This window comes from Rhinatrema bivittatum, chromosome 16 (assembly GCF_901001135.1).
Source record: "Rhinatrema bivittatum chromosome 16, aRhiBiv1.1, whole genome shotgun sequence".
NCBI classification, from domain to species: domain Eukaryota; kingdom Metazoa; phylum Chordata; class Amphibia; order Gymnophiona; family Rhinatrematidae; genus Rhinatrema; species Rhinatrema bivittatum.
In genome coordinates, this window is record NC_042630.1 from 38,213,811 (window position 1) to 38,236,182 (window position 22,372).

At 43.2% G+C, this 22,372-nt stretch overlaps 1 protein-coding gene across 7 annotated transcripts in view; it reads right to left on the reverse strand.

Moving 5' to 3' along the window:
• The window catches only part of USP21 (ubiquitin specific peptidase 21), a 79,578-nt gene extending 68,550 nt beyond the window's left edge, over nt 1–11,028 (reverse strand). Inside the window, exons 1-2 of one of the 7 annotated variants that reach the window (XM_029580595.1) lie at nt 10,805–11,028; nt 4,612–4,705 (exon numbers count right to left, since the gene is read on the reverse strand). The gene's annotated coding sequence lies outside the window, so the exon portion shown is untranslated. Of the gene's footprint in view, nt 1–4,611; nt 4,706–10,450; nt 10,630–10,804 lie in introns of those variants that run through there. The other 6 variants (XM_029580597.1, XM_029580596.1, XM_029580601.1 and 3 more) reach the window with 6 other exon arrangements.
• Between the last annotated feature and the right edge of the window lie 11,344 nt (nt 11,029–22,372).

The following is a 22,372-nucleotide window of genomic DNA, read 5'->3' on the forward strand; positions in this document are numbered from 1 at the left end:
CAGGCCCTTGATGTTGCAGGTCTGGGACAACTGGAAACCGCAGCGGCCCCGCCACTGCAAGACTGAGAAGGTCCGCAATCCATGGATGTCTCGGTCATTCCGGGGCTACCAAGATTACCTCCGCTGGATGGATCTCTAACCGCCTGAGCACTTTGCCGATCAACGGCCAGGGTGGGAAGATGCACAGCAGAACGTTGGTCGGCCAGGGCAGAACCAGGGCATCTACCCCTTCTGCTCCTGTCTCTCTGCGACGACCGTAAAAGCGCAGGGCTTTGGCATTCCGAAATGTTGCTATGAGATCCATGCTGGGCCTGCCCCACGTGTCACATATGATTTGAAAGGCTGCGTCCGCCAATTCCCATTCCCCGGGATCTAGTTGGTGCAGGCTGAGAAAGTCTGCCTGCACATTGTCCACGCCAGCTATGTGAGACACTGCGATGCTACGAGTTTCCACCACCACTAGCTGACTCCTGGTTCCTCCTTGGCGATTGATATACGCCACCGTGGACGCATTGTCTGACAGAATCCTGACCGACCTCCCTTGGAGGAGAGGACGGAACGCTTGCAACGCTAACTACACCGCTCGTCTCCAGACGATTGATCGACCACCTTGATTCGTCGGGAGACCATAATCCCTGTATCGATTTCCCCCCGGCATACCGCCCCTCAACTGGAGAGGCTGGCATTCGTGGTGACCACTGTCTACTCGGGCACTTCCAGGGGAACTCCTCGGGTTAAACTGTCCGCTACCAATCACTGCTCGAGACTGGACGGCGCCGCATCCATAAGCGGAAGAGGAAAATGAAAAGGTTCGGAGACTGGGTTCCATCGGGAAAGCAACAAGGACTGTAAAGGCCTCATATGAGCAAAGTCCCAGGATACAAGATCCAGGGTTGAAGTCATCGAACCGAGAACCTGCAAATAATCTTGGACCCTGGGTGGATGCTTGCGCAATAAGTCTCTCACTTGGCCTTGCAGTTTGGAAATGTGTTCTGTGGTAAGAAAGACTCTGCCCTGTTGAGTGTCGAACAGAGCACCCAAAAATACCAAGGACTGAGTAGGCACCAGCCAACTCTTGGTGAAATTGACCACCCAGCCCAGCAACTGCAGGAGCTGGAGCACTTGGCAAATCGCCACCCTGGCAAGAGATTCCGATTTTGCCCGAATCAGCGAGTCGTCCAAGTAAGGATGCACCAGAAACCCAGCCCTCCGGAGATGGGCTGCCACCACAACCATTACCTTGGTGAATGTCCTGGGCGCGGTGGCAAGACTGAAGAGCAGAGCTCGAAATGAAAATGATGATCCAGTACCGAAAATCGAAGAAATCTCTGGTGGTCTGGATGGATGCCTATATGAAGGTACGCTTCCGTGAGATCCAGGGACGCCAGAAACTCTCCCTTTTGCACTGAGGCAATGACCGACCGAAGCGTCTCCATACAAAAACGTGGCACTCGGAGACATTTGTTTACCTTTTTCAGATCCAGAATGGGCCAAAAGGATCCCTCTTTCTTTGGCACTACAAAGTAAATGGAGTAACGACCTTTATTTCTTGCCTCCGAAGGATCTGGGACGATGGCCCCTAGCTGAAGAAGTCGCTGCAAGGTGTCCTGTACCGCTTTCCTCTTGGTTTCATAACCGCAGGGAGAGATGAGAAACCAGTCCTGAGGCAATGTGCAAAATCTAAAGTGTAGCCTTGTCTTATCACAGTAAGCACCCACTGATCAGACGTTACCTTGGCCCATTCCTCGAAAAACAGGGACAGTCTGCCCTCTACTGCTGGTACCGAGGAATGGACCAGTGCCCCTTCATTGTGAAGAGTTGCCTCCCGAAGCAGACTGGGAATTACCAGCTCTGCTCAATCTTCGGCCACGAAAGGACTGGGACTAGGTTTGTTGCTTATTTGGCGTCTGTCAAAAGGAAGAACTGGAAGCTCTAGATGGTCAAAATCTCCGATTACCTCTGAATCTAGCCCAGGACGAAAAGGAACCCTTTGACTTCGGTCTGTTCTCCGGTAACCGATGGACCTTATTCTCCCCTAGAGATTGGATCATATCTTCTAGGTCATTTCCAAAAAGCAATTTTCCCTTGAAGGGCAAAGATCCCGCAAACCAGTTTCTTAACCACAGTAGTCTATGGGCTGAGACCGCTGATACCATGGATCTCGCCGACGTCCGCCACAGGACATGAAGGGCATCAGCACTGTAGGCCATCGAAGCTTCTAGGCAGCCTGCTCGGGCAGCCTCCTCATCTGAGAAACCAGCGTTGGCTTGTAACTGTTGAACCCAGTGGAGGCTCGCTCGCAATGCAAAAGTGCTACACATAGCTGCCCTCACTCCCAGGGCTGAAACCTCAAATATCCTTTTAAGCTGCAACTCTAACTTCCTGACCTGCAGGTCTTTGAGTGCCGCCGCCGCCCCTGTAACTGGGATCGTGGTCTTCTTGGTAACTGCGGACACCGCCGCATCCACTTTGAGCACTCGCAGCAGGTCCAAAGCATCTTCCGGCAGAGGATATAGCTTATCCATGGCCTTACTCACCTTCAATCCCAGATCCGGGGCATCCCATTCCCGAAAAAGCAAGTCTGTAGCTGAGAAATGAAAAGGAAAAGAGGTAGCAGGGCCTCTCAGAGCCAACAATACAGAATCCATAGCTCCCAGTTTGGATTCCTCTGGCAGACCCTCAATGCCCAGCTCAGCTAGAATAGAAGGGATAAGTGGTCCCAACTCCTCCTTCCTAAAAAGGCGGACCACCTTAGGGTCATCGCCTTCCGCAACATGCGAGCCCCTCGCCGTGCCTTGCTGCTGTAGATCAGGGTCCGCAACCACTCCCTGCAGGGGCTTGGGCTGAAGGTCTGGGTCCCCTGGGTCAGTATCCTGCCCAGAAGTATCGGTATCAGATTGAGGGACCCCTGTATGGAGGGGACGCTTAGGGTTAGAGGACCCGGAACCTCCCTTAGACCTGGACCGCTTCTTAGTATGAAGCTTGGAACCCAGAGAGGCGAATTTTACTCCAGACTGCTGCTTCTCTGACTTCCTTGCTTTGAAAGCCTTATAAAGTAATAAAACAAACTCCGACAAGAAAGAGGAAGAAGAGGAGAGTCAGAAGCCCCCTCGGGACTATCCTCTGTTGCTGGCGAATCATGCTGCAAAGGTTCTCTTTCACCTGGAAACCTCTGCTGAGGAGAAAGAGGAGGTGGTAAAATCCCCTCCTCCATGGCTGCACGAGGTGCAGACCTGAAAGTCTGCAAAATGGCCTCCGTTCCCATGCTGAACGGGAACGGATCAGCCCCAGCCTGTCCTGAAGCAGTTGTCCCCGCAGGAACTCGGACCGTCTTAGTTTTCGCTATTTTGGGCATTTTCGCGGCCCCGGAGGATCCCTTTCTCCGCCCCCCGGCAGACACGCAGAGCAGAGGCCCTTCTGGGACAGACGCGTGCGGGTCGAGCCGCACGCGCGGCAAGAGGAAGATCAGTCATCAGGAGAAGAAAGAAACATTAAAAATTTCAAAAATAGCCCACCCCTGCACCAAAACGCATTGAGACAGGGAGGAGAGAGAGAGAGCTGCCACGAAAGCAGAAGGAAATTTTTTTTTTTTTAAACTTGCCCGACAGTGGTCCAAGTTGCTGATCCTGCAGGGTGAAGTGAACCAGGATCCTCGGTGTTGCACCCAGAGCTGCCAAAAAGGGACGATAAGGCCCTCGACCCTGTGCTGCAGCTGCCTCAACACCAGTGGGGGATGGCCCTCTCAGGACCCCCTGGGAGGCTGAAGACCACACTGCTCCTTAGCACACCTGCTTTACTTTTTTTTTTTTTTTTTTAATTAAAGCAAAATTGAACAAGCAACCAAAGCCAACTTAACTCTAACTAACTCCTAGGAAAAAAACTAAGCACACAAACCAGACTGTAGGTTCTGCACCTCCATCATCTGCTGGAGACAGAGAAATACTGCCGGACTGTAGATGGCACCATCCTATATAAGGCGGAGTTTTGTTTTGAAAACTTCTCTGTCTCCATCTGCAAGGGGGGGGGGGGGGGCAAAACCCAGGAGTCTGGACTGATCCAGGTATGTATAGGGAATACCACATCAGGAAGGCCATTCTAGACCCATAGTGCCACAAGTCAGAAAGATATAATGGCACGATGCCCCTATGCTTCAGCATCCCAGCATGCCTACCCTATTAGAATGCTGTTGAGTAGCATTGAGGATTGGCAGGGAGACTGGTATAATTTGGCATTTGTAAGTGCCCTTGAGACAAACTGCTGTAAAGAATTAGCAGCATGGATAATACAGATGTGACGGACCAGGTGGCATGACCGATAAGCACAGCTACTTTAGAAGGCAGCAGTTTACAGTCACACAGTGAGGATTTCGGCTATGTAGCAGTTTGAGTTATTACTCTGAGTTTAACAAGACATGGGTAATGGGTAAAAGCCCTCGGCTACACCTCTGCAAGACATGAACACCTGTGTGTCCAGCTAAGCACCAAGTAAAAGCTGGAATGACTTAAATGACTGTGCAAGTCTTAAAATATTCTCTTTTGTTGAGAGGTGGGATTGGAACCTGGCTCTCCAGGTTCTGCCCAGGAGGCTACACTGAAATGAAAAGCTACATACCTCCCACAGAATGCCAGATCTTACTGTCAGCGAGACCTGGGCTCACATCGGATGCGGTCGGTACTTCTCCGGAGACGTCCCATTCACCATGTCCCTAATGCACAAACAAGGAGACAGACAGGCCACATAAAACTTTTTTTTTTTCCTCGCTATTTCTTTGATCTTTCCATGTCTTCTTCCTGCACAGCAGCGGACTGGCACAGGAATAAGTGCAACATCTCATCTGCACCAGAGAAGCAGCTGCGCTGTGGCAAGTTCTACAAGACCGTTTTTCTTGGGTCTAAATAAACCAGATACGCACTTTGGGAATCCTTCCTCAGGTGCGTTGTACTCGAGGCCCTAGGATCAGTGCAGGCTGGGAATACCAGCTAGAATACGCAGCCTTCCATTGAACAGATGCAGAATCTCTGAAAGCCATGATACCTTTTCAGTGCTCAAATGTAAGAATGCTAAAAAAAAAAAATAAAAATCTTTTGCATAGTTATTTTGTTTCAACAAGAAGGACCCCAACTGGCAGAGAAGCTGGTTTTCGGCAGCTGTTAAAACTTGGCAATACCTGATGTCAAAGCACTTAACAAACAGTGTGTCTGATGCCAGTTTAGAGTAAAGTTGCATAAAATCGGTTGTTAGTAAGGAGAGATGAAGAGACAAATTGTTATTGTTAAGAATTAGGAACAGGATGTCCATCTTAGTTATTTGTTTGTTTTTATATACACCGACATTCAACACACGTTGTCGCATCGGTTTACAAGGAACGAGATGAGTTGGTTACATTGTAACAGGGTGTGGTAACTGGGAGAACATAACAGGGGGAGAATAATGTAACAAATAAATAAAGAATAACATTGGGAGGGGGTTTTCTCTTATGAACATTTAGGTACATAGAAGCTTAACATTCTGCGTTAATTGTGGTTTCAGAAAATATGGCTTGAATCAGTGGGACGTTTAATATTTTGAGTTAACAGCTGTTTCAGTGCGGTAAGGCATGGGATGGATAATAGGGGGGATGGGAGTTTGGGCATTTCAAGGTGGAGATTGATTGGCGAGTAGAGTGGTGGGTTACAGGGTGTGTGAAGGGAGGAAGGAGGAAATGTTAAGGGGTGTGGGGGGGGGGGGGAAGTGGGAGTGCTGGGGGTCCTCAGGACAACAATTCAGTGTCCTGAATCACTGCTTGTGAATAGATATGTTTATGTTGGGTAACTGGATTAAAATCTGGGCCCCCTGTTTAGGATGGGATCTGTATCTGGTGCACAAAACATTTGCTCACGTTTGAACTTCCTGATTAAAGCAGCAATGCTATCTGCTGGTCAAAACATCAACTAGGTTTGGGATGTTTTGGATGCTCTCTTTTGGTTTTATTCCCAGGTCTCCTTCTTTTTTAGTCCTAATCGGTGTATTCAAGTTTCACACCATTTGTCTAATAAAAGGTGCAAAACATTTTATTATGGCCACAACCCAACCCTTTTCAAGCTTTAGAGGAATTATGGTCCAGATGACAAACAGCACCACAGCATCCCTTGATATTTTTAGATGTAGAATAGTGGAAATTTCTACTTAAGGGAAGCTAATCTCTTTTCAGGTATGAAACAGAAATCTGAATACAAAAAGAATCGTAATGTTTTCGTTTGTTCTAACTGAAGAATCTGGGAAAAAACAAAACAAAAAACAATGCTAGAACCTCTGTTTTAAGTCAGAACAGCTGGTGACTGAGCCTCGCAAAAACAAAGTCCTGCTAGATCAGCCCTTACAAGCACAACAGATGCGCTGCTCTGCTAAAGTCTTAACCTCAATCTGGAAAGCAGGCACAAGGTACTGCAGTCTCCATTAACTGCTCAGAACAGGGTTTACTGGGTTGCCTGCACCCAGCGAAATATGCGACTATAAAGCATGCAAAAGCCAGAGTCAGACCACATCTGGAGAGCATCCACGGAAGAGAAATATTTATTTCCCTTTCCTCAAACACGACAGGTGGGTAAGGCAGATTTGCAACCTTCTCAAAAATAAAGCAAAGCTGTTGCAATAAACCTGGCTTCCGTCAATCTTTCCCAGCAGGAAGCTTTTCCATCTCCTGGGATGTAAATGGCCAGATACACAGGGGCTTGCTGGGTGTAGACCCCTGGGACCGCAGTCAGGTTTTTTTTTCCCAAACAGTAAATGCAATATCCAGAACAGGGGATCCCAGTCCAGTCCTCGGGACACACCTAGCCAATTGGGTTTTCAGGATAGCCACAATGAAATAGATTTGCATATAATAGGAGCAATGCATGCAAATCTAACTCATGTGTATTCATTTTTTATATCCTGAAAATGTGTCTGGCTAATTAGGTCTGTCCTGAGGGCTGGTCTGGGATCCCCTTTTCTAGGTATTGCATTTACTGCTTGTTAAAAAACTGACTGCAGTCCCGAGAACCACTGATCTAGAAGAAATAGAGAAATTTGGGGTTAACGAGCCTCCAGCTTTTACGACTGAGATAATATAAGACAAATATTAATATGGAAGTCCTCTTGTGCTTTTAAGAGTATGTTCACATGCATCTTTTTTCAATGTGGAAACTATAAACCAAAGCTGAGCAGTCTTAAGAAAGACAAGTGAGAGCATCCTGTATATAAACGTGGTCAATGGGAAGCTCTCAGCACCCAGAAGGGGTGGCTGGTGGTGACAAGGGGCTGAGTGCTTTTGGAATGGGAGCAGAGAGCCCTCTTAAAAATGAAAAGGCACCCCCCCTGCTTAGGTTATTAGGGAAGAAATAACACCCACCTCGGCATGCTTTGGGAATCCCCAAGACATGCTCAGAAATCCTTCACAGATCTATTTTCAAAGGGAGTTAGCAAGCTAAATCCTTGGGCTGAAAATGCCAGGTTTTCCAACACTGTGAGATTTAGCTGAGGGCAAAAGGCACAATCCTGGAGGCAAAGGGGATTGGGGGGGGGGGGGCGCAGAGGAATTTGCATATAAAATAAGTGCGCTGCATGCCAGCCTCAGTATTATCATTGTAGTGTGCATGTAGCTTACACACACACACACAGGTAATGTAACCGGTCTCCTGGCAACTGGGCTGCACACACTCTGCCAAGTGCGGGCACTTACTCCCACAGAGGAATGCGTTGGCGCACAAACTGATGCTCACTTGCCCTCCTGTGCACAATATTATTGGAGATGCAGAAATTAAGAAACAAAGCAAGAACCACTTTTTCCAAATGACCCAAACTGGAGGGAACACACTAAACATAAACATACAGCCCCATCATAACACAGCTAGCTGACCTTGGTTGTCAGTTTTAGGGGAGAGACCAAGGATTATAGACTGCACTGGTGGTTCCTCAGCAGTGTTGAACTACATTGGTAGGGTAATGTAAGAGAACCCAGTATATGAGTGAAGCTTGCAGTTCAGATTGGAGAAGAAACAACTGAGAAGAGATATGATAGAGGTTTATAAAATCATGAGTGAGGTGGAACAGGTAAATAGGGAACTCTTTCAGATAGTTGCATGGATTGTCCCTTAGTCCTTGTACTAATGGGTAGCAGAAATAAAACAAATTGGAGAAAGTATTTTTGTCACTCAAGCACAAATGTGCTACGGAATTTTTTGCCAGACAATGTGGTCAAGGCATCTAACACAGCCGAGTTTAAAAAGGGTTTGGACAGGTTCCTGGTAAAAGTCCATAAACAATTATTAGTCAAATAGACTTGGGGAAAGCCACTGTTTCAGTGCTTATCCCTAGCAGTGGGCAACAAGAAATGATCTATTCTTTGGGATCTGTGGGGTATTTCCTAGTGAGCCAGATTGGTCACTGTCAAAGTTATGGATTCTTGGTTTGACTGAGTATGGTACCTCTCATGTTGCTGTTCCTGCGCTGTACCTGTCCAGGCCGTGTCTGCCACAGCACCAAAGTCTCTACTTCAGCTCCAGCAAGTCCAGTACCAGCTGTTCAGGCCACTCTGGCTCCAGCAAGTCCGGTGCAATGTATGAATAAAGCTGGCACTGCTGCCACCCTGTGCTGTATCTGTTCTATGGTGGGGCAATGTATATGTATGTAAGAATTTCTCCCATTTTATGCACAAGGGAGAAGTGATTGATTCCATATTCAGCCAATTGCAGTTTTATAGATAATGAAAGCCACTGGATTTTGTAACAGACATATTATTATTATTACTTTTGCAGACTTCCTAACAATAGCTGTTTTTCTCTGTCTTGTAAGAATGTAGAAATGTGGTCACTTTAGGAAAGGCCTTAGGGAGAGGAGGGAGTCTATATCACCTGTTCCTCATCCCTGTTAAGTTACTAATGCCTTATTTTACTAACCTTTCATCCCCTAGACACAGAATGGAAAAAAAAAAGCCTTAGTAAATCAGACCTTATGTTTGCTCAAAACTGAGCACAATGGCTCTGTACTGTGCAAGTAAACCTCTAAAAGCAGGACTGCAAAGAGGGATAAATCCCAGGCCAAATAGCTTGGCATTCATGAATTGTTACCAACCATCTGAATGTGTTTAAAATGTAGCTGTGATGTTAAATTGCTGGTGAACATAAAGATACAAAGAGCACAAGGCAAGGGAAACAAATACAAGATGCTCAGGTGCCCTGTGCAGCTTATATGGTTCAGTGAAACGATTTTTAACATTGTTTATTTTAGCAGATGCTTATTAAGCATTATTAAGAACCACATAAGCCACAGGGCTGGGTAGACAGCAGATGAGTGTTGGAGCAGGAAACCAGCTAAAGTTTTTTCTGGTCATGTGCCCATAAGTTAGTTTGATTCCTAGATATTCTTCTATCCTCTGCCCTTATGGAAGTGTAGGTGTTAAAGTCAACAGTGCTCTTCTCCAAAGTTCTGAACTCCCAACTCACTAAAAAGCAATGCACCTACAGCTTAGTGTTTCAATGTGGCCACTGGAGGAGTGAATGGCTTATCATTAGGACAGTTTCTATGAGGCAGACAGATCTGGAAGCAACTATGATTTGCTTTAACAGATAATGTGGGTTGAAAGATTTTCAAGTTTCTGATAACTAAGATTTAGTTTAGTTTATTGACATTTATATACCGCTGTATCAGACATACCTTCATAGCAGTTTACAAAGTTAAAACATATTCAGAAATAAATTATTAATAAAATAATAACAGCTAAAAACTACACAAGATAAAGGAAATAGATTAGCTGTTAATAAAAGATAATCTATAAACCAATAAATAAACTAAAAAGTGATTCTTAGGAGATAGGAATCAAATTAAACAAAAAAAAAAAATAAAAACATAATAATAAAACAACAATAATAAGGATTATCTCCCAATTATATAAAAAGATACAGTGACATATGGCGAGATAAGTAACCTAAATGGAGTCTCTCCTAATGCATCCCAACATTTTTTTGACTCCTAGTGGACAATGCTTGAATCACTGAACTAGGCTCCCTCCCTGTCCTGAAACAGCTGCTCTGACACCTACCCCAAATTTGGCTGTTGTAAGATCAAGACATATTGGGATCATGCCTTGATGCAACTGCTGATGCTTTTAATAAGATTCAGTGTAATTGTATTCCTGCAAAAACTCAATAAAGGCAAATATTAAGGAGGGGGGAGAACGACCTGCCAACACTCCCTGGATAGGAAGGAGACCCCTTAGGGAACCAGAAAGCTGTGCTACTTCCCCCTGCCTTCTCTTTGCATGAATGCAGGTCAAAGAAAGTGCCTCCTCCCCCCCAACCTGGGTCTGCACTTCTTACAGAGAGTTTTGGGACAGACGAGGTGGGAACTTAAGAGCTGGTCCGGGTTATTGGACCAACAGTGGAGTTTTGTTTATAGGGGATGGGTGATTCTGCCCTATGGTTAATTTCCGTACCTTGTTAACCCAAAATACTAGGTCTATTGATACTCCTGAATGCCTCCATCACCGTGCATTGTGGAATTTGTAGTCCATGCTTCCTCTATTGGAAATTAGCTACTACAGGTACCAGCATACATTGGGGGTGTCTAACTTCTCTCTATAGAGTTATGTCATAAAACCCCGGCACTGGATGAAGTTTTATTTTCTACGAATCTACATTCTTGTGTAGACTAAGGGCCCACAGGTGACCGCTGTCTCTTCTCTCCCTCCCCATCACTTTTCGGCCCAGGCAAGGGTGGAGGATGGGGGGTGGGGAAGCAGCAGCCCTTCGCGGGCTTCCATACACCCTCGCGCCCCCCTCGCCATTACCTTCCTCCGTCCGGGATGCGGCGGCGGCCTTGACCGCCGGGATTCAGGGCCTGCTCCTGCCGGGCACCATGGCAACTGCAGCCGCCGCCATCTTTGACGCTCCGCCCCGCCAGGCTTCATGCGGCGGCACTGCGCATGTGCAACCAGCGGCGCGCGCGTCGGGAGGGAGCAGGGACCCTCTCCTCCCCCCGACTCACCCCCTCCCGCCGTTTGTTTACGGCCGTCGCCAGGGAGACGCCGCGGGTCCCACGCACGCACGTGTACAGAGCGTAAGGGAGGCTGGAAACTGAGCGCAGGCCATACAGTTAGCCACGCCCCCTTTAAAGCGGAAGGCCCGGGGTAGCTGTCATGATTTCTGAGAGCGAGGGACGAAAATGATCAAAACTAATTGCACATGAGATACTGAAGACATTTTCAAGCCAACTGTACTGTTTTCTCTATGTGCAAAATACATAAACAAAAACCGCATGCAGTCTGCTCTTGGTGGTGATTTTATCCTATCATTCTACAAGATTAAGATGCACGTTAAAAACGAATACAAAGTGCAAAAAAAAAAAAAAAAGATCAAGGTATCGAATTCTGTTGAATATTCGCTGTAAACTTCAAATGAGGATTATAAATGTTCAACGAGCCATGGCCCCAGATCTTGCCAATCTATACATGAGTGCCTTTGAAGATCAATGGCTAACTAATCATCCCTTTCATGCCCACTTGCTAGTTTGGAAATGCTACATTGATGACATTTTTGTAGCATGGCACTTTAGATTCATTTGACAAATTTCGCTTTTGTTTTAATACTTGTAATCCACATTTGAAATTGGCAGCAAACATTCAACAATTTGATACATTTTTTTGGACATTAATATATTTATTTATTTATTTATTTATTTAAAATTTTTATATACCAACATTCATCCAGGATATCATATCGGTTCACATTGTAACATAAACAGGCACCAGGCATGGCGCTTTACATTGAACGATTGTGGTTTTACCTCTTCTATGTACTGCAAGCCCATTTGTTCTAATACTTATCTTCATTTCGAGAGTGCCCACCCATGTGCCCTAAAAGTGGGTCTTCCTGTTAGTCAATTTATCCCTTTGAGACACCTTTGTTCAACTATTGGGGCTTTTGAGATTCAAGCTCGATTGTTGTTTGATCTTTTTTTAAAACTAAGTTATCCATACTCTTGTATCTGAAAAGCATACCTATGAGCAAAATATGGCCACCGTGAGTGGCTTTTTCTTCCTCGTTCAGTTGAAGATCCATCCCATTATACATATATTCTTCCATTTTCTTCTGTGGCCAAGTTGATTCGAACATCTATTTTAAAGAATTGGCACGTTTTGAAAGTTCATGATATTTTTCAAATTCCTCCTCGTATCAATTTTTTGCGTGCCACTAATCTAAGAGATCTTTTGGTACATTCCAATTTTGTTACGTCAACGAACTCTGATGAGGCTAATGTGAGTTCCCATCATTCCTGCCAGACATGTTCAGTGTCTATGACTGTTCTAGGATCTTTGCAAGTTAGGTCCAGACTAAACATAAGTTTTAAGTACACCACTACATGTTTGTCAACTGGTCAGGTGTCCCTGTGATTTACTGTACATCGGGAAGACTAAACGGGTGTTAAAAACGCCTATGATTGAACATTGGTTTAACATCAAACATGCTCGGAGAGACGAACCTTTGGTGTCCCACTGCATTGAATTCAATCATCGCTTTGAAGATCTGTGGTTTTGCGCCATTGATCGTGTCATGGAACATTGGTGTGGAGGGAACCAGGAGTACAATTATTGAGACTTGAATAGCGCTGGATTTACCGATTAAAAACTGTAACCCTTGATGGTCTTAATGCCGATTTGAAAGTACATTTTTTTTGTTAAAAATCTGCCTCGATCTGACAACTTTATTTGAATCACAAGGTTTCCAGTGGATGTCACTTGCTTCACGTCTAGTACGTTTAAAGGGATGGCTACGTCAACTGCGGGATTCCGACTTCCTGTGAGATGAAGTCAACAATCTCACTCAACCAATCCAAAATTCACTCACAACAGCTAAGCAGACAAACATCAGCGACCACCTGGCCCAATTCTTCAAAAACAAAATTCTAAATCTACTTGCAAAAAACCCTAACCCAAACATTGAGGCCACAACAGATCCACACTCAAACAACAACAAATAGACTCACTTCGACCACGTTACATCAAATGAAATTGATTCAATCATAGAAAACATTAATCCTGCAGCTCATCCCATTGACCCAATTCCTATAAAATTCCTTAAACAAATACCAAACCACATAGCCAAACCAATAGCAACCATAATCAACCTTTCATTCGACCAAGGCATCTTCCCCGAAAACCTAAAATGCACCATCATCAAACCGATACTCAAAAAACCTCATCTCGATGAAACTGATCTAGCAAATTTTAGACCAATATCGAACCTACCCTTCATAGCCAAGATCCTCGAAAAAATTGTAAAACCATCAACTCGTTGAACACTTGGACTCCCACAATATTCTCTTCCCCATGCAACACGGCTTCAGAACCTCTCTCAGTACTGAAACAGTACTACTCTCCCTCTCAGACACAATCCTCAAAGGACTCGACTGTAACACCTCCTACTTATTCATCCTCCTCGACATATCAGCTGCATTTGATACAGTCAACCACAAAATGTTAATACACAGACTACAGGAAATCGGACTACAAGACAACGCTCAACTGGTTTAAATCCTACCTATCCAACAGGTCATACAAGGTCAAATTCAATGACACCGGATCCAAGCAAATCCCCCTTCCCCACAGAGTTCCACAAGGCTCTTCTCTATCCTCCACTTTATTCAACATCTATATGACCCCACTATGCAAACTCCTCAACGAAGCAGGTCTTTTGCATTATGAATACGCCGATGATGTACAAATCTTACTCCCAATCAAAGATTCTATCGAACACACCCTGGAGCAATGGAACACACACCTTTCATCAATAAAGCACCATCTATCACAACTATCACTTACTGTCAATCACACAAAAACTGAAATCTTAAACATATCCAGAAACCCCCCCCTACCACCCTCCACTGACCCCGCCACACAATATCTTACAAACCAAACACTCTCTTCAGTCAAAAACCTTGGCATCATGCTTAACAATCAACTGAACTTCAAGAAACACAACAACCTACTAAAAGGCGGATTTTACAAACTCCAAATCCTAAGAAAGCTCAAGCCACTGCTATACCCTCAAGACTTCCGAACAGTTCTACACGCTCTTCTCTTCTATAAACTTGACTACTGCAATGCCCTACTACCAGGTCTCCCAGCCTCCACCCTCAAACCCATTCAACTACTCCAAAACGTTGCGGCTAGAGCACTCACAAACAGCAAGAGATCAGACCACATCACAGCCATCCTCAAAGGCTTACACTGGCTTCCAATCCCTCAGAGAATACAGTACAAAACTCTAATCATCATTCACAAAATCCTCCACAACAACAAAACCAACTGGCTGCCCACCCCCCTTCTCCTCCATACTCTCACACGGAATCTTCGCTCCTCAAACTCTGGCCTCCTACAAATGCCGCCCCCTAAAGCCACTCAATGGATATCAACAAGGGAACGAACATTTTCTTTTGCCGGCACCATCCTATGGAACAAACTCCCCACAGAATTAAGAACAGATCCATCCACCCAATCATTCAAGAAAAATCTTAAAACATGGTTATTCCGCAAAGCTTTCCCAACATCACACACGAACCAACCCTAAACCAGACCCTAACCCTGCACTCAGAGCAATCACCGCCCCCCACCACCACACCAATAAATTCACCCCTCCACTCAATAGACACCTGCTCCCCTTAATACATTTCTCCTCCCCATCAAGCTCCCTCAAGATAAGCCCCCTATTACTGCCTTTGATACAAAATATACCTGATAATTGTTACTCTAATGCTAATTATTATCATATTATTATTTATGCTGTCTATTCCTTTATTGTTACACTATTATTATTTATGCTATCTATTCCTCCATTGATACCGATGGTTTCCATTATTGGCTCTGTTTTTACCCATGTTGCTGCTATAACATCTTATTACATTTCTCTAATCATTTACTGTATCTGTCAAAAAGAAAGGACTTCCTTCCTGCACTTTTCAAATTATTTGTAAACCGATGTGATATGTAAATCGAACACCGGTATATAAAAACAAACAAATAATAAATAAATAAATGATGGCTGAGACGCCGAGTCCTCCTCAGAACGGTAGTCATTTGTAAGGTAAGTATTTTTGATTTTACCATTTGCTGTTTGAGTAGTTTGAATTGTGTTTTTTGTTTTTTGTTTTTTTTGTCATGTTACATCTACAGGCAACAGTCTTTCTTGATTAAGAGGTTTATTGTGCCCCTGATGAATCATAGTGTTTGTGAAACATCGGCCGTTTTGGGCTGGTTTTGATATTTATTCTATCAATGACTTTGTCAGCAGATTTTTTGTGGACTTTGCTATTTGAAATTTATTAAGAAATAAAAAATAAAAATTAAGGACAATTCTAAGAAGAATGGATAATTGAAATAAAGAAAAATGTTTTTGCTTGCTTTTTTTTTTTTTTTAAATATCATGGCTCTAGTGAAGGTGAATGATTGAGAAGACCAATTGGTTCTGCTTTGCATACACAACGTCTGGCTTGCTGACACCTTAATTTAGGCTTTTCAATTTTTTGGTTATGTTGTTCTCAAGTTTCCTTTTTGGTTGGTAATTGAAATCTCCCATTTTTACTGCACTGCCAAATTGGTTAGCTTCCCTGATTTCTCTTAGCATTTCATCATCTGTCTGACCTTTTTGTCCAGGTGGACGGTAGTATACTCCTATCACTATACCCTTATCCAACACACATGGGATTTCCGCCCACCACCCTCCCACCCTAAACCCCCCCCCCCCCCACCTTACACCTTTACACTTTACCGCACCCCATCTACCTCACAACCTGTTCTTTTCCGCATGGTAAAAGTCAAAACTAATTGTCTCCTCACCTGCCTTATCTGCTGTAAAAAAAGCATATATATATATATATATATATGTGTCTCATAACTTGCCATAACTACCGCAAATAAGCCTCCACAGATATACTCCATGCAATCCATATTTCCTCATTATCCGCTGTAACTTTGTGACAATGTCCGCTGTAACTTTGTGACAATGTCTTAACCCTCATTTTATTGCCTCTCATGTAAATAATGTTACGTTCCTTTTAATTTCCCAGCTGCTATCTTCTTCCTCCTTTACTTTCTCCCCTCTCCCCCCCCCCCTTTTTTTCTCGAACCTGCTCCATCCCCCTCTCCCTGTTTATTGTAATTTCCTCCTTTCGCAAGTTTATTGTAAACCGGCGTGATGTGCCCGCACGAACACCGGTATATTAAAAGCTGTTAAATAAATAAATAAAATAAATATAGATTCTACTGAACATTTAGTCTCTTGTATGATCTTTAGCATGTTGGACTCTATACCCTCCCGGACATAAAGTGCTACACCCCCAACAAGTTGCTCCTCTCTATCATTGCGATATAATTTGTACCCTGATATAGCACTGTCTCATTGGTTATTCCTCCTTCCACCAGGTCTCTGTGATGCCAGTTATGTCAATCTCATCACTTTTTGCAAATAATGTTAAGAATTATTCTGAGAAGTGGTGTGGTGCTTATAAGGCCCTATCACAGCCATGAACGTGGTGAAGAAGCAGTGCAACACTTTTTGACATGTCACTCATGAAGTCATTATTGTTGTTCTAAGTTTTTTTTATTTTTTTATAAGCAGTTTTGCAAGTACTAACAACATTGTAGTCTCAGCCTTGTAGTTGTTTTCCTAGAGGAAAAGACTCTTTTAAATTAGATTAAAGATGAACTACAAGGTTGTAGAACTTTTTTTTTTTTTTTTTTTTTTTTTTAACAGAAACAAGTCCAGTTTACATTCCATCTAATTGCAAACCATAGATAACTTCATTTACATTTTAATATTTTTTTAATTTAGACATTTTATACATCACAACAGTTTACAAGGTGACATTCATAATTATGACAGATGAGTATTCCTGTACAAGTATTATCTATTAATATTGATCTTGTGAATTTTATATTATATATTAATTATATATGTTTTCATGTTTTGATTACTAGCTTTTGTCCTTCCTGTCCTTGGGGTTCTCAGTTTTTAGGTGTATTAGGTTAATTCATATGCGTTTCTGAATAACCATGTTTTTGGTTCGCATTTAAAACTTTCGATCAGGTAAAATACGTAATTTCTCAAGAGGAGAATTCCATAGCTTTGGGCCTGCTACAGAAAATACACAATCTCTTCTTTGCATTAGATGTGTGTCTTTTATTTTGTGATCTTAAAGTGCGCTGGGGTGTGTAAGGTTAAGAACATGCCATGCTCGGTCAGACCAAGGGTCCATCAAGCCCAGTATCCTGTTTCCAACAGTGGCCAATCCAGGCCATAAGAACCTGGCAAGTTCCCAAAAACTAAGTCTATTCCATGTTACCTTTGATAGTAATAGCAGTGGCTATTTTCTAAGTCAACTTAATTAATAGCAGGTAATGGACTTCTCCAAGAACTTATCGAATCCTTTTTTAAACACAGCTACACTAACTGCACTAACCACGTCCTCTGGCAACAAATTCCAGAATTTAATTGTGCGTTGAGTGAAAAAGAACTTTCTCTGATTAGTTTTAAATGTGCCACATGCTAACTTCATGGAGTGCCCCCTAGTCTTTCTATTATCTGAGAGAGTAAATAACTGATTCACATCTACCCGTTCTAGACCTCTCATGATTTTAACCACCTCTAACATATCCCCCCTCAGCCATCTCTTCTCCAAGCTGAAAAGTCCTAGCCTATTTAGTCTTTCCTCATAAGGGAGCTGTTCCATCCCCTTTATCATTTTGATCACCCTTCTCTGTACCTTCTCCATCGCAACTATATCTTTTTTTGAGATGCGGCGACCAGAATTGTACACAGTATTCAAAGTGCGGTCTCACCATGGAGCGATACAGAGGCATTATGACATTTTTCTAGTGTCACTCCTAACAAGCTGGAGTTATTGTAACAAATGATGTTGAAAATTATCATTAGTACTTTATAATAAATTCTGGATTGTACTGGTAACCAATGCAGTGAGATTAGCGAGGGTGTAACGTGGTCATATTTCTTGGATCCTAGTAAAAATCTTGCTGTGGTATTCTGTAACAGCTGTAGTGGTTTTAATTGACACACTGGAAGTCCTAGTAGTAAGGAGCTGCAGTAATCTAGGTATGAGAATATTAGAGCTTGCAGTACAGTACAGAAGTCTGCCATTGTTAATAATGGTTTCAACCGGTGTAGTATATGCAGCTTGGCATAACCACTTTTGGTTAGTTTACTGATGTGTATTTTCATTGCTAGGTTCTCCTCTAGTAATATTCCCAAGTCCCATACTTGGTCCGAGGGATTTATTTGAAAACTGCCTAGGTCCATGACGGGTGGTTTAGCTATCAAGAGTGTTTTTACTTAGCCAGATGATTTCAGTCTTTTTGGGGTTTAATGTGAGTTTCAGTTGCAAAAGTTCTTGGTGTGTTGCTTTCTTATAGTTAGAATGTATCAAGGTTGTATTTTCATATGGATTGGAGAATAGTATGTAAAGCTGTAAATCGTCAGCATACAAGAAGAAAGATATTCCTAGATGCGTTAGTAGTTTACACAGAAGGAGCAAGTAAATATTGAAAAGTGTTGCTAAGAGGCCTGAACCTAGAGGGACTCCTGTATCACATTGGAAGGTATTGGGTATGTGGTTGCCTAGTTTGTCTTGGGATGTTGCGTTGGATAGAAATGAGTAGAACCATCTGAGGAACCTTGTCGTCGATCCCAGTGTTTCTCAACTGATGGCAAAGCAGATTATGGTCCACTGTGTCGAAGGCTGCTTTTGAGTCGATTAGTACAAGGCAGTAAGATTTGTCAGCGTCTAGTCCTCTTAGAACAGAGTCCATTAGTGAGAGGAGTAACGTCTCACTTGCGTGATGTTTCCTAAATCTGAATTGATTTGGGAATAGAATATTTTGGCCTTCCAGATGATTATCCAGTTGGGTTAACACTGCTTTCTCAAGAACTTTTGCTAGAAAAGGTAAGTTGGATATTGGACGGTAGTTGTCCCAATCGTCCATTCTACCAGACTTTTTTTTTTTTTTTTTATAATCGGCTTTATTACCGCTTGTTTTTGTCCATTTGGGACAGTTCCTTCTGAGGGAGACAGGTTAATGTTGTGATTGCCTGAGTGATAACCCTTTGTATTTGTTTCAGGGAGATGGCTGGGATTGGGTCACGTGGGTGAATGGCAGGTTTAATTTTTACAATGATTTGACTAATTTCCAGCTTTGATACTCTGTCGAGTGCAGACCATTTAATTGTGCCACTTGGTTCGTCAGGTGTTTTAACTGAAGTATAACTGAGAAATTGCATTTTCAGCTTATTGATTTTGTTTAAGAGTGTGGTTGCATATTCGTCGCAGGAGGCTTTTGTGTAGTTATTTCCAGATATGGAAGATGCTGGATCTTTAATTAATTGTTTAACAACATCAAAGAGCAGTTTAGAATTGAATATGACCCCCATGGATTTGTTTGGCATAGTAATCTTTTTTTTTAACTTTATTTGTTAGTGTTTGGTATTTTGCAAAGAAGGATTTGTATTTTCCTAGGGATTCAGTAGATGGACATTTCCTCCATTGTTTCTCTAATTTTCTGAGGTTCCTTTCAGTGCTTCTTAATTCATCATTGTACCAGGGCTTCTTAAGTTTAGTGTTATTCCTATCTTTGTTGATAGTTTTCATCTGGATGGGACTAAGTTTTTCCGCTGTCACTCCCAGGAATCAAATACTGATGTAGGGCTGGATTGAATTAGCTCATGGAGCTTCAGTGAGTACTTCTCTCTTTATTTTATTCCTGAAGGTAAAGGTATGTTTATTCTCTCTTCTATTATGGTTATGATTGGTCATGTCATGGTTATTTCTGCATTTATTAACTGGTGATCAGACCAGGGCAATAGTGTGTGTGAAGATTGATTAGGCAATTGTTGGTGTTAGCAAAATATTAGGTCTAGAGTGTGGCCCACTTTATGGGTGGCTTTTGAGACAAACTGTGACCATCCCAGGGCTTCCATAGCATCTAAAAACATTTCACAGTCTAATGTTCTCGGAGTTTTGTTTACATGGAGGTTAAAGCCTCCTACTATTAATGTAGATTCTAGTGATGGAAACATCTTAGTAAAAATGTGATCAGTGGAGAGCAATCTTTTTGGAGTATTCCTGGGGGACAGTAGACCAGTCCTATGTTTAATTGTGATTTTAGGTTTACTGCTTCATATGGTGGATGTATCTCTATCTTATGAGATATTAGCTTAAGTTCTTTTTTAATGATTATTAGTAACTCTCCACCTTTTTGTTTGGGTCTTGGTAGATGAAACATATCAGTTAGCATTGTATATTTGGTTTAATAGCATGTTGTCTTTGTCATTTAGCCAGGTTTCAGTAATGCTGCAGCTCGCAGGGTTGATGTCCTCTAGCAGGTCGTTAATTAATGGGATTTTTTTTCTTGAAAGGCTATGTATTCAGTAGGAACATAGTAAACATAAGACAGGAAGAGAATTAATAAGTTATTTAAATTGGAGAGAATCATCTTTATGTTCCTCTGTGGTTTTTTTTTTCTGGGCTTTCTTCTTAGCTCTCCATATATACCTTGTCCTAGTGACTTCAATATTGTATATGTGATCCATTATGTTAGTAGGGTTAGCCTGGGGGCAGTAATTAGTTATCACTTTAGGATTGTATTTCACGTGTGCACGCAGGGGTGCATAAATGGTCAAGCTCTTTTAATCACGAGCATCTCGATGTCGCAGGGTAGGCAGTGGGAAGAATTGCCTACCTAGCGCTGGCAATTTCCCGGCTTCCTCCTCTTTCCACAAGGTGGTGTTATATCAGCAGCGCGAATCCCCACTGCCCTGTGTCGGTGCACTTGCCAGTTTTCCTGTTGCAGGTAGGAAGCTTGTTTTAGTTTAATACAGTCTGTGAGCTTCCAGCTCGCACCTCAAGCATGCACGAAGTGGTACGCAGAGGGGCACACTCCTTTGGTCACACTCCTCCTTGCATGCACCCCTCGGCACGGGCACCTATGGCATCACCGCTGCGATGTTCTTACTGGTGGGCAAGTGGTGGGTGGGCAGACGCCACATCGCCAACACTTCTCCTCTCATTCAAGGGGGGGGGGGGGAGATCCTCACCACTTCCTCCTCCTCACCAGTGTCGGTTGTTGGGGGGCCGGCGGAGCAGCAGCACATCCCGCAGGTCCCAGCCTCGCCGCCGCGGTGATCTTGCAGGTTGCTGCGGCGCCCACACTTCCTCTCTCGTTCTGGGGGGGGGGGGGGGGGGGGAGGAGAGCTCCTCACTACTTCCTCCTCCTCATCACCGGTGTCAGTTGTTGAGGGCCGGCGCAGCAGGCAGCACATCTTGTAGGTCCCGATGTTGCCACCATGGTGTTCTTGCAAGGATAATTAGGATGCAAGCCAAGAGCAAATTACCATATGTCCATTCATCTTATTTGTTTATAATCTAAAACCAGTCATAAGACATTTTGGCAATTATTTAATCTAGCTTAGGGGTGGATGAAACAAGTGTAGAAATCCTATATATAGTCTTGCTACCAGTAAAATCACATGAGTGTTATATCAGTGCTTTGCATAATATGCTGCCTCTCTCTCCAAGGAACACCTTATATTATTTTGTAGCATTTAAATAAAAGAAATTTGTTTTCTTACAGCTATTGGCTTTAAGCAGTCTTATTTCAGTGAACCACAATAGGGGAACAGAGAATAAAACTGATAATACCTCGGTATTGATTCATGAGTCTTGTGTGTAGTCCTGGTCACCCCATCTCAAAAAGGATAAAGCTAAACTAGAAAAAGTACTCCACAACCCTGAAATGAACTGGCCCTCCAACACCTTTCAATTTAATAACTCTAATAGGCCAATTCGAAATCCCTATATTGCTACACTACAAACCCCCTCACCTAAACTATTTAAATATGCATCTACCAAAGCTCGTGCCATTTCCATAGCCGGCCCCACACTATGGAATGCTATGCCCACTGACTTACGCCTTGAACTGTCCTCTAAGACCTTCAAGCAAAAGCTCAAGACATGGCTTTTTACTAAAGCCTACACTTGATTATTACATGTTCCCCTTTAACTCTCTTGTTCCTAACATGCTACTATCTCACATTATCTTTCTTAACTCCTTTACTCCCTTTCTTAAACTATCAATCCTTCTATCCTTTCCCTAAACTATTACTCTCAACTTTAATTTAGCTAAGCCCTCTCCTGTTCTTTCCTAGTACTTTTGTTACCTTTTTTATAACCATTGATCTTGCCCCCTGTATATATGTATATATACTGTTCCATTCCTGACCCTTTCTCCTTCATTCCCGCTCCACTTTGTTCCCCACCCCGTTTTGCCCTGATACTAGATAAAGTTGTGCATTCA